General features: G+C 52.7%; 1 protein-coding gene across 17 annotated transcripts in view; it reads right to left on the bottom strand.

Annotated features, from left to right (window-relative positions):
• The window catches only part of Cux2 (cut-like homeobox 2), a 199,902-nt gene that overhangs the window by 105,723 nt on the left and 81,346 nt on the right, over nt 1–12,833 (bottom strand). Inside the window, exon 1 of one of the 17 annotated variants that reach the window (XM_039089259.2) lies at nt 5,326–5,346. The exons of the other annotated variants lie outside the window; for them this stretch is intronic. The gene's annotated coding sequence lies outside the window, so the exon portion shown is untranslated. Of the gene's footprint in view, nt 1–5,325; nt 5,347–12,833 lie in introns of those variants that run through there. 17 annotated transcript variants of the gene reach the window in all.

Below are 12,833 nucleotides of genomic sequence, written 5' to 3'. Positions count from 1 at the left end.
CATGCACGCTCACACATCAGCACCTGGAGGTATATACGCAGACACCCCAGGGCAGCCCTTTAGGAGGCTGTCCCAGCCCCCAGCTCCCACACAGGCTATCTGTGGAGCCTGATTGATCTTAGGGCACCTCCCACCTCTTGTAAGTGGAGGAAGGCCCAAGTGCAAAGACATCACTTTCCACACCTCACCTCTTCTCCTGTACACAGAGAACTGAGTCCTCGAGCCAGTAGCCTGAGGCGGAGGGTTCAGGGCCTGGAGGTACTGCTGATTTGGGGTCTGCAGTGAGAGATCTCAGGATGTCAGTCTGTCTGTATGGGATGTTGTCTTCTGTGTTTTGTAGTGTAGTGACAAGGCTAGTCCACAGAGAACACTGCTCAGGAGATCTGCCCTGGGGATGCCATTCTAGAAACAAGTTCTTTTAATTAATTAATTATTAATTAAAGCTAGCCCAGGCAGTTCTGGAAGCCCAACTGGAGAAAGCACTGGACAAGTGGGAGTCGAGCTTTGCAGTGGCAGGTATGGGACAGGTGTGCCTCAAGCTCACACTCCAGCTTCCTTGGCCAGCGACAGCGGCCAGCAGAAGACAGCCATTCCTACTGCTCCCGACGGGTGTCTTGGGATTGGTGGGCCAGGGCAGAGGTAGGAGAGTAATTAGTGCTATTAATTACAGCCTCGGCTCTGCCTATGTAGCTGCCCCTCCACTAGACAGACATTCATTGGGTGGCCCTATTAAGGTTTTACACTCTTTTCTATGTATGTTGGGGCAAAATGAAATCCCTCCTCTGTGGGGACCAGGGGGCTGGAGCAGAGGGAGGGGATGCTCTGGAGAGTGGAAATGGGGACCAGCTAGCCCGCGGTGGTTGTTGGCTGATCTTTTTTTTTTTTTTAACCCCCATTATCATTCTTCTAGGCAGGGACATGCTCCAAACGTCTAATCTGATGTGCTGTGGAAGTCGCTAACGTGATTATCCTTCTATATCGTATTAGAGAAAACGAGCGCTAATTCAATACCAAATGCTAATCTAGGAGACCCTCAAATAGCCGAGAGCCTTGCAAAACCCTGGCCACGGGGAACTTTGGGGACCACACGTCTTCACAAGGTGGTTGGCGTGTCTAGTTTAGCAAGTGAGGTGGCCACAGCAGTTGAGGTAGGCCAGCCCACCTGCAGGAGACAGGCACGGCTCCCTTGGGGACATGCATCCTTGTCACCTTAGGGAGGAAACTTCTGATGGCTTGGGGAGGCAACTCTGATAACAAGGGACCCGAGGTCATGCAGTATAAGAAAACGCAGTTTCATGGTTACCTAGTTACGTGTGTAGCACGTGTGTGCACATGCTATAATCCGTGTGGAGAGGTCCGAGGACAACCTTTGGCAGTTGATGCTCTCTCTCCACTTTGTGCTGCGTGGCAAACTCATGTCATCTCGATTAATGGTAGTTCCCCTTACTTCCGGGCCACTTCACTGACCCCTCCTCCCTTTAAATTCTCAGCTGAGCATGAATCAAGTGGCAGATGGGGTACAGGCTGGAAATGACTTCTGAGGAGAAAGGCCACTCAGAATCATGGCCCAGAGGAGCCCAGGAGATGTTTCCAGTACTGAGACATGCCTTTCCCTTCACCCCGAGGCAGCTGAGGAGCAAGGGTAGGCTGCAGGGCCAGGCCCTGTGGGTAGCTACAGACGCAGGGCAGGGCCCAGACTACTACCGTACATTCTCTCATGTTAACCTACAAGAGAGCTTGGGGAAGGTTTGTTCTCATTTCCGCAGAAGAATGAAAAAAGTAAACCAACAGCAAGAGTTTTCCTGCTCATCAGCTGGCCTAGGCCACACAAAAAAGGACAGAGCTGGGATCCGAACTCAAGGCTTTAAAGCTCTGGGGCCTCTCAACACTATAGAGCCCCCATTATCTTCCAAGTCAAACTCACGGCCTCCCCTGACCTCACACTATGTCAGATACGTCTGTGTTCGGTCTGCTGATCCAGCAGCCTCCAGAAAGCATGTGGGTCACCTCTGAGCAGGATGCAACCCATGATCTCTGCCGTGGGCTTGGGCAGCCTCCCTACCCACAGGCACGGCCACTGCTAATCACCAGGTATCACCCGTGTCTCTCCATCTTGGCAACACCCACAAACTTGGGAACCGGAAATGCACCTGGCGGACATCTTCATAAATAAGACACTGCATGCCCCTCTTCCATGGGCATGGGGAAACTATTCTTCTGCGTCAAGGTTACAGTGATCGGCAAGGGAGTTAGCTGGCTGGCCTTCCTGGAGAGCCAAGGTAAAAGGACAGCTCTGATTACATTGTGCTGGCGCCATGCAGAGGGCGGAGCCAGGCCACTTTCTGATGGCTGAGATCAGATGGCTAAACAGGCACCAACTGCTTTTGAAGGTCCTGCCGTCCTGGGACAGATGTGACCGGAATCACTGAGATCCAACAGATGCCTTAGTCCCCAGCCGGTATGACAGTTTTCCTGCCTCTGTTGCTTGGTCACAACCACAGCCCTGCTGTCCCTCTGACTAGAGTGTGACAGGCTGAACAGTGACCTTCATTTCTACTTGCTCCAAGACTCAGGATGTGACCTTATTTGGAGGCAAGGTTTGGGTAGACCAGTCAAACTCAAATAGGGTCACTGGGGCAGGTCTGTCTGATAAATATTCCACCATCCTTCCTCCTCTCCTCTTCCTCCTCCCCTCCTCCTCCTCCTCTTCTTCCTTCTCCTCCTCTCCCTCCTCTTCTTCCTTCTCCTCCCCCTCTCCCTCCTCCTCATCCTCCTCCTCTCCCTCCTCTTCTTCCTTCTCCTTCTCCTCTCCTCCTCTCCCCCTTCCTCCTCTCCCTCCTCTTTTTCTCCCCCTTCTTCCTCTTCCTCCTCCTCTCCTTCCTCTTCTTCCTCCTCTTCTCCCTCCTTCTCTCCCCCTTCCTCCTCTCCTTCCTCTCCTTCCTCTCTTCCCCCTCCTCCTCTCCCCCTTCCTCCTTTCCCTTCTCCTCCTTTCCCTCTTCTTCCTCCCCCTTCTTCCTCTCCCCCCCTCCTCCTCCTCTTCCTCCTCCTCCTCCTCCTCTGACTTTTTTCCGAGACAGGGTCTCACTATGTTTGTAGCTCTGGCTATCTTGGAATTCATGTAGACCAGCCTGGCTCACAGAGATCCACCCGCCTCTGCCTCCCAAGTGCTGTGCCACTCCGTCGGGCTTGAGACTTCTGTCCTTATAGAGGGAGGATGTTTTAGATATGACGGACATCGCTGTGAAAGACCCAAAGGAGGGATACCTGTGCTGGAGAGAACTGAGGAGCAGGGGGCCCTGAAGGAACTACCTGGAGTCTGGGCTCCCCATGGGGGCTGAGGTGAGACATGTTTGTGAGGCAGCCAGGCTGTGATGTTCTTCATGGTGGCCCCGCGTCTGAGAATGCAGGATGGAGATCTAGGCAAACAGGTGCCTAGAGTGACAGGTCAGGGACAGCTGAGCCAACCTGTGGTGGTCAAGACACAGTTGAGTGTGGCCTATCTGTTCCCCAAAACACAGAAGTGACACAGAGCAGGGACATCTCTCCTAGCCGCCCTTGTCTCTCTGGAAACAGCAGTAATCAACTGAGTGAGGGCTGCAAGCGTCCTGAGTCTCATCTTGAGTCTCCTGGTTGGTCACCCAGAGCAGAAGAGGCACTCCCAGCAGGGACATGGCAGCCTCAGGCTGCTCCCTGAGACTCAAAAAAAGGGTTACGGGGTACATCTGCCCCTCTGCCCTGACTGGCACTTCTTGGAGCCCCACCCACCTTGCCTGTCCCTTTTGTCTTTACCTCAGAAAGTGCCCTCCCCGGCTCCCACTTGCCAGGCAGGGAAAACTCGGCCTCCTTCCACCCTGCGCACGGCATGCCCATGCCTAACACTGATGACCCATCTCCAGCCTGGCAGGCCTCCTTGAATTGCCTGTCCTGTCTGGAACAGTGTGTACATTGTCAGCTGACAGAGAAAAAAGAAAATTCTTGCCTTAACAGCAGAGCCCTGTCCGGGAACAGACACGGCAAACAGGTGGCTGACGCAGCCCATGCCCACAGACATACTGTATTTAGTTTGGCCTGGATGGTGTATATGTTTGAATTTTTCTTTAAAAATGAAGGGTTCTGCAGAAATCCGGAGATCTAGCTTAGTGAGGGAAAGAGAGCAATCTCCAGCAGCCTTGGGGACATGTGGCTGGAGATGTGGGCTGCCTGTCCCCTTCTGAGAACACGGATTCCTGTGTGTGCCCCCTGAGCTCAGATCCACATGACTAGATACCACCGGCGACTCCTGTGGGACTCCATCTGCCACCTTCTCCCTGCGTGTGGTACACGCACACACGAGCATACGCGGGCGCCCATGTGCGTGGAGGCCAGCGGTCAGCACTCGGTGTCTATCACTCTCCGTCTTAGAAATCACAAACACGGTTACAGTGGCTGACCAATAAGCTCCAGGGGCTTCTGGTCCCGCCTCCCTGGCGCTGTTCTCGCAAGTGGGTACCACCTCGGCGCACAGACTTTTTTTTTTTTTTTTAGTGTGGATTCTTGGGGTGAGAACTCAAGCCCCCATACTTGCATGGCAACTGCCAACTGTGCCAGGTCCACAGGTCCCTCGAGGTCTCCATCACAACTGACACGACTCAAGTCGCCCTCCTGAGGTGTGCATGCCAGTCTCCCACCCCACCCCCACCCCAAAACACCCGCCGCCGCCGCCGCCGCCGCCGCCGCCGCCGCCACCACCGCCACCTCCCCATGGAGCAAGAGCCCTCTGAGAATATTCAACACATGCTTAAACAGACGACAACAGACAACAGAAGGCCCGGCAGCCACTTGCAAGTGGCCCATCAGCGTGCGCGCGGGCCTTGCCAGCTCGCTCCAGGCAAAGCTCTACGCCATCATGTCAAGACAGCTGAGAGGACTTCCCCACCCCCTGACCCATCCGGGCTGGCGTGGCCCCTTGGTGGGCCCCTTGGTGACAGACACCACCTACCCAGCATGTGCCAACGACGTCTTCAAGTCTCAGGGAGATGGAGCCAAGCCACCGGCCCCCGACCCCATGGTGGTGGGGGCGGGGGCGGGGAGGGGAGGGGCCACCCTTTCCACGGCTCCCCCCCCCCCCCAAAGGCACCCGGTACCCGCTGTCTTCCTAAACCCAGACACAAGCGGGTGAATTCCCCCTGTCAGGGCTGTATATCACTTTGAGATATATACCATATTAGCAGAAAGAACTGAATTATATAGCATTCACGATGCAATTAAACACTTCACTAGGAATCAATGTAAAACTGATGAGGCCTGAAAGTAGTGCATATGGCTTAGAACATTATAAAACATTACCTTCACTCAAATCCTTTCCAGTAGCGATTTAAATCTTCTTACAGTTGCCGCTGCCAATGTTAAACCGTCTACTGATTCATCGCAGGCCGCGGTAACGAACGAATTTTTAAAAAAAAAAAAAAATTTATTCAACTACTAAATTACCCATGAAACCGGAATAGCTGACAGAAGTAATCTGAATTATTATTAGCTCAGCGAGCATTCCGCATTAGCCAATTTAAAAACCCCCGGCGCTCGGGCAGGAACCGGTTAGTATAGCCGGCGTGTGAAATGACGGTCATAGCTCTTCATCTTTTTACCGCTGCTTACGTTCAAATGCATTCAAAGGTCAAGAGACAGAAACTACGCAGGACTCCGAACATGGGGGGAGGCGCTGGTCTCTCCTCCCACCGACCCCAGTCAGTTGGAAACATAAAAAAAAAAAATTAAAAAAGAAAATTAAAAAAAAAATACAAATACAAAAAACAAAACAAAACAAACAAACAAAAAACCCAAAATACCAAAACCACCCAATTCCAGGATGGGATGGCATCAGTTCAGAGATCTTCAGACCATAGAGGGGTACGCGAGGCTGGGTGTGGAGGTCTTCCCTCCCCCACACGACTGACAGATGACTTGCCAACCCACTACCAAATGATTAAAACAACAACAACAACAACAACAATGACAACAACAAACCCACATAAGTCTGAAAAGCAGCCCTCATTCCAGATCCAGATACCTGCTTCCCCGAAAGCTGCTAAAATTCAATTCCTCCCCTCGGCCTCCATCACGCCACTCCACAAGGTTTGTCCTGCTGCTCAATGGTCTGGAGGGATCTGGGGAGTCCCCAAGATTCGTGTGGTCTAGCCTTCTGCCACCTAGCTGGGACAGAAGCAGAAGCAAGCTAGAGGCTTTGAGGCCCTTGTTCCTTAGCTGCCTTCCTGCCTTCCATGTTCTCGCCCCCACTCTCCCCAAAGGCAGGGCAAATGGTAGCCCGAGAAGCCAGCAGCCCAGTGTTACCTGGGAGCGTCTCAACAAGGCCACAGGGCCTCACCCACTGTGTGGCTTCCATAGGACAAGCTCCGGTGTGTCAAGCTAATGGTACATTTTTGTTTTGAAATTTTCTGTTACAGAGGAGGCTTTTTTTTTTAAATTAAAGCCACTAAGTTATTTTATGATCTTGTCATAAAACATATTCAAACAATGGGGGCATATACAGAGGAGAAAGCTGATGCCTTAACCTTGCTGCTTTGCCTCTGGCCATAGAGGAATAATTAAGCACTTACTGTGTACATCAGTGTCATGGGAACCCACAAGTAGGACTTCCCATCAAAATGACCATGCAGGTCCTGCTTTGGGGATTCAGCAGAGAGAGGCCTGGGCTTTGTTTATAGAAACAGCCCTGGGGGGGGGGGGTCAAACATTGGCACACACTAAACAAGGAATTCTTTTCGTTTCCAGAAACCACTTTGCAAATGGGGACTAGTTAGGCTCCAGGCACAGACACATAGCCATGTGCCAAAAAACTGGCATTAGATGCATCCTGTTGTTCCCAAGGTAGAGGGTAATGGGAACTGGGCCACCTGGGGGCCCCCCTTCCAACTGGCAAAGGAAAGCACTGTGAACCCTTTCTTCAAATAACCTCCCCATCGTACAGGTGCACATCTACAGACTGGATGGGCGTAGGCTTCAAACCTGAGAAGCCACAGGGCATCCCACGTGTGTGTGGCCAAGAGGCCCCAGGGAACCAAGCCTGGTCCAAGCAGGTGGTGGACAATGGACGGTGCCTACAGATAAACTCATCACAAGCCAACAGATGCTACTGGCATCTTATGAGGAGGAAGTGAGTATGGGCACCGCTGATGACCCTACACAGCACAGACTGTCCCCATGATAAAGGTCTATTTCCCCAAATATTTCCAGCAAAAGAAACAACAGCCACAACAACATAGCCCTGTTCTAATCACGGTCTGGGTAGGTCTAGGGAGGAGCGGTGAAGAGAACAGGTCTCAGACTCAAACACCAGTACAGCAGCCAGCAAGCTGTGCAACTTTGGACAAATGCCTTACCCTCTCTGAACCTTGAGACTGTTACACACTGTAGGTGGGCATCGTTGCCTAGGCATTAACGGTATCTATTTCTTAGGTCCATCAAAAAGATTTGCTTCAGACTTGACTGCAGTCGAGGGCTGTAGTGTGTGTGTGGCTTGGCTTAGTGGCAGAGTGCTTCTCTGGCACCCACAAGGGCCCTTGCTCCATCCCCAGCACCACAGATAAATAAGTCAGCCCAGAAAGAAGAAGGATAGACAGACAGACACAACTTAGCTCGGTACCAGAAGGGGAGTGATTCCAAGCAGGAGCCACAAAGATGGTAAGTCACACATGACACAATGTCCATGCTGTAGCTATCCCAAGTCCTTGGCTCTGTGGTGTCAGCACACTGCATTACACTGTGTAGCACCACTATCTGTCCCACAGCACAGATATCTTCGATATTCTCGGATGCCATTCCTCTATGTGTCTGTGTCATGGCTGCCTCATCTTCCGAGGACAGCAGTCAATTTGGATTAGTGGTAACCCACCCTATTGCTCTCCTGTGGATCCTGCTACCTCTTTAAGACTCAGCTCAGTTGAGGTATGGACACTTGAACTTGGAGTGGTGATCTCTTCCCGGTTCTCTTGCAGCTATGAGTAGCCAGTTATGGAAAATGAGAGGAATTCCTCCCTTCCTGAGAAATTCTCCCCTTGCATGGTGCAGCTACCTGAGACAGGTGACATCTGGGAGAAGCTGGGGATTTGGGAAACGGTAGCAACAGTGGGTGAATGTGGACACAGGGTGGGCGGGGCCCAGAGCCACAGATGGTTCCTGACAATGTATGGGGTCCTGAAATGTTGGCATGGGCTCATGTATGTGCTCAACTAGAGCTCTCGCTGAGCATCCATTAGGCACCATCTGGGTCCCAGACACTACTGTGTAATCGCTGGAGAGGTAGAGAAATGGAGACACTTGGACCTTCATTCTAGTCCCAGGAACCTCCTGTGTGTAGCACCGAGGAGCCTAAGGCAACATTGCTTAGAGGACTGACTGGCTGGTCAGGGAAGGCTAGTCCAGGAGGGCTCTTCAGAGGCAGCAACCTTAAGCCTGGCACAAACAGACTGTACTGGGAACACCTTATGGCCACTAAGAACAGCAAAGGAGGTGAGAGAAGGCCAACCCAGTAACCACACTGCGCATGCCCAGAAGGCGGACCCGCTGTTTGGCGCTAATACCTCAGGGAAGAGCCGTGGCCCCACTCGGAGCGGAGGCGCTGTCTCTTTAAGTGAGCACGGCACTGTATCATCCTTTCTCTTCCTATTTTGGGTTTTATTAGCAAAGCACTGCGATGTTTATACTAGTGGGTATTACATTTGCCAGAACAATTACAGTATGACAAATGGTTCGTCAACGTAATCCATCAAGCTCGCCCAGACAGGAATCCTTTACCCGGCGCTGCCATTAATTCTGCGTCCCGTCTCTGGGGCCCTGGGCCCCCGTCGCCATGACGACAAGGATGACGCCTGATGAGAATGCCAGGCCTGGGGAGGGGCTCTGGGTGTGCTGGAACTTGACCTCTAATACCCGCACAGGAGTCTGGGTAGGTCAAGAAGTTAGAGTGGGGTTGGGACCTTGCAGAGCACCTAGGGACATCCTTTTCTCCTTTCTTGGGATGTGGTGCATCATGTGCCCACTATGTCTCGGGGCCTCTCTGGGGAACGCCAGTTCTAAGCAAGAACCAAGATCAAGCGGGAAGAAGTCCACAGGCCAATAGCCACGATGGTGTGTGAAGGAACCAGGCACGGAGATGGGGAAGGACAACGACATTAAGTATTCCTGGAAGGGAGGAGTGGAAGCAGACAGTCCACAGCGCATGTCGCCACATACACAGGAAGCCCCAGAGACTCGACTCCACTAGCAGCTTCCTGGGCACACGACAGACCAGTGGCACAGAGCCGGTACAGAGCCGGTACTCAGTCTCGCTACATTACTTTCAGGCCCCGTGACTGCCGGGCGCTCTCTCCACGCACAGCCCACCATCTTCCCTGGCCACTGCCACCACGGTGGGTCCATGCATCCTCAGTCATGGGGACCTCCAGCTCTCCCTCCCTCCATCCATCCCAGCCAGCCGGTCAGAAGCTAACGGCTGTAGAAGGCAGAACTGGCTACTGACAGTTCTCCATCCAACCTGGTGACTGCTGCTTACCCAGAAGGCCTGAGCAGTGCTTCAGGAGAAGAAGAGGAATGGAGTCTAAGGCCCCTCAGAGAGACAGTGCTCCAGGGGCCCACACGGTCCCAGCTTTCTGCCTCCCTGACGGATCAATCTGGCCGCCATCCAAGGACCCGGCAGATGGTCGGGGCTGCCTTACCTGCTTTATTAAGCCATTACCAGAACCATCTTATTCCCATTTATAATGTTCAATACATGGTCTGAAGACTTTTCTAATGCAGTAATTAGATAGCACAGTAGATATAGGGGGATTTTCAGGCGGGCGATACTTCATGCCACCGCACCCTGAGCTAGAATATTCCACCTGGCTTCAGAGATAGCAGGTTGCGGGTGCCGGTGGAGGTGCTGTGCTGCCCTGGAAACCTGGCTGGACTCAGTTCGGGGCTGGGCCTGGTGTGTGCCTTCTTATCTGGAAGCCATCCTTCCTCTGCAAGCGCCACCTGCCACTGCTGTGCCACCGCTGCTGTGGTCTTTACTGTCAGCATTTACTGGGAACACTGTGTGAGGCTAGACCCTGACATTTTGTTGAGGGTCCAGGACTTGGGGGCTCCAGGCTTTGAGTCAGCCCAAATCTGTTACCGGGTGTGTGGCTTAAAGATCTTCATGTCACCTCTCTGGGCCTCGGTTTCCCCTGCCTGTAATATGGGGTTGACACTGGCTTCTTAAAGGCTGAAATGACCAAGGGGAGCATGGGGACAGTTAGGAAAGGCCAATCCTCCTTGCTGTGATTCTACTCTGCCCAAGGAGACACACTGCACACACTTCAGAGACGGGAAAACTGAGGCCTGGAGGAGTGTTCTGTCCCCTAGACACCACGGTGTCCTTTCAAGTGCTAAAGGAAGCATCCTTACCAAGAAGTATGCATGCTCATGAATGCATACGTGCACGCACGCATGTGCGTGCGTGCGTGCGTGTTCGTGTTCGAGAGTGTATATGTAAAGAAATGGAGCCAACTTAAGTTCCCTGTCATCACCTGAGAGGAAATAGGATTTACATATAATCTCTGGGCTGGGTAAGCAACTGAGGGGATGAAAACATCGGACAAGTAAGAGGACCAGAGTTCTGACTCCCAGAACCCATGAGACACGCTGGGTGGGTGGGGGTGGCAGCCAGCCTGCAATCTCAGCACAGGAGGTAGAGATGAACCCTCAGAGAAAGCTGGCTGACTAGACAAATGAGCTCGGGTCTATGTGCAAGATCCTGCCTCCATGTATGAGGTGGAGAGTGACCAGAAGCTTGTGAGGCAGCCTTGGGCCTCCATGTACACGCGTGTACTCACCCCCCCCATGTGCACATGCATCTGTGCACACAACCCACACGTATGGGATACAACAGAATAATCTTAACTTTAAGGTTTGGAGGTCACACCCTCACAACGTTTGAGGGGACACTGAAAACTGAAAGTGGTCACCTGAACCATGTGGGAGTTCCCAGAGGTCCCCCCTCCCCACTTACTGCTCCCGAGAAACAAAGCCACAAAATTGTCACACCATTATAACGAGATGGGATGCTGCTCTATGAGGGGGTCCTCCAGGTGGCAGAACCTGCCAAAGGCCACAGAGCCTTGGAGGTCACACAAGGACTCTGATGTGGCTCTGGGTATAACGCAGGCTCCGGGAGTCCCCTTATACTGATCACAAAGAAAAGCCTCCCCCCCATGTCTCCAGCTCACCCTACTTCTCCAGACCCCTCAGCCAGCAGGCACAGGCTGCCTTGAACTGCTTGGATACAACTACCACAGTAGGCTGGAAGAGGTGACAGGAGGAAGACAGCTGGCCGTGAGGCCCGGAGCTGAGCACTTCTTGTCTTAATGGCCTGGGAAATAAAGCCACCCATGTCTCTTTCTATGTCACAAAGAACTCTTCCACACATGCAGCCCTGGTTCAACCCTAAGTACTACCAGGTGAGGAAGAACGCCTTCAGTGGAAAGATGGTGTAGAAAGCTCTGGAAGATGATGGACTTAGGGATGATGGGTGGTTCACAAGCAGCCATTTTGGGAGTTTGAGGTCTGTGGGGGAACCTGGGTAGATGGGGTAAGGAATGCTTGTTTGTTTTCTGCCCGTGGTCTTTTGAGGAGACAACTACACCTCTGGAGGAGGTAGGAAGGGAGGAAGGACCAAGAGATCTATTGAAGGCATGTGATCCCACTGGGGTCCCCTGTAGGGCCATGAACTACCCTTAGGATACAAAGACCCAGCATTTCAATAAGCGAGGGGAAGACTAGGATTTGCAACTCTGCCTGCCTGGCAATCAGGGTCACCACCAAAGTCCCCAGAGGTGAGCTGGATCTCCTTGCTAACGTTCACTGGGAAGGGTAACAGGCATGGGGGTGAGGGGTGGGGGTTCCTCCCAGCATTCGTAGTCTCATTACAGCTGTAAAACCCAGAGGCGGACCCTGGGGGCAGCTGAAGGGGTGGGGTATGGGACTTGGTGACATTAAACAGCCTGGCAGAGACCCTGTGGTGTGTTCCCTATGGAGCTGTGACCCGCTGCTGCCCTGCCCCTCCCATGGCTGCCCCCCCTTTCCCGTCAGCTCTCAAGCACCCTAGTAGTGGATGGTACAGTGACACCTTGTCAAACAGGCATTTCATAAATGCAAATCTCTCTTAATTTGAATTTAATTATCAATGAAGTGAGCGATTCCCAGATCACGTCTTCCCGTCAGAAACTGGCAGATACATCTGCGCGCGAGCTGAGGCTGGCATCTGCCGGCCCTCATGCCAAGCCCCTCCTGGTAGTGGTGGGCCCAGAGTGGCCACACTGGGGGTAGGGAGCGAGCAGAGCAGGGGTCCTGGCAGCTGGAGCCCCCACCACGGTAGTCCAGGCTGTTTATCCTTTTAGACAGCTCGTTCACACAGTCCTGCCCTGGAAGGCTCACAGCACCAATCACCAGGTCGACAGAGAAGGTTCTAGTCAACAATTATTGCGTGCTCGACCCAACATTTAACACTAAGCATCTCAATTACAACCATGCAAAACAACTCTGAATCTGACTCATAAAAGGGTAAACTGAGGCTCAGAGGCTGGTGTATCTGCCCCAGACCTGGAGGAGTGTGTAGATGGCTGATCCTAGAGGTTCCAGGGGCGAACCTACACTTTAAAACTCACATTAAAAACACTGAAAACTGGAGCTAGGGAGACAGCTGAGTTGGAGAAGCGTCTCCCTGGAAAGTCCAAGGTCCTGGGTTCAGTTCCCCAGAACACAGGTAAAAAGCTAAGCACACCTCAGTGTGTGTCTGCAGGCCTAGGGCAGGCAGAGAC

Source organism: Rattus norvegicus, chromosome 12 (assembly GCF_036323735.1).
Source record: "Rattus norvegicus strain BN/NHsdMcwi chromosome 12, GRCr8, whole genome shotgun sequence".
NCBI lineage: Eukaryota > Metazoa > Chordata > Mammalia > Rodentia > Muridae > Rattus > Rattus norvegicus.
This window is presented reverse-complemented; position numbering and strand designations above follow the sequence as displayed.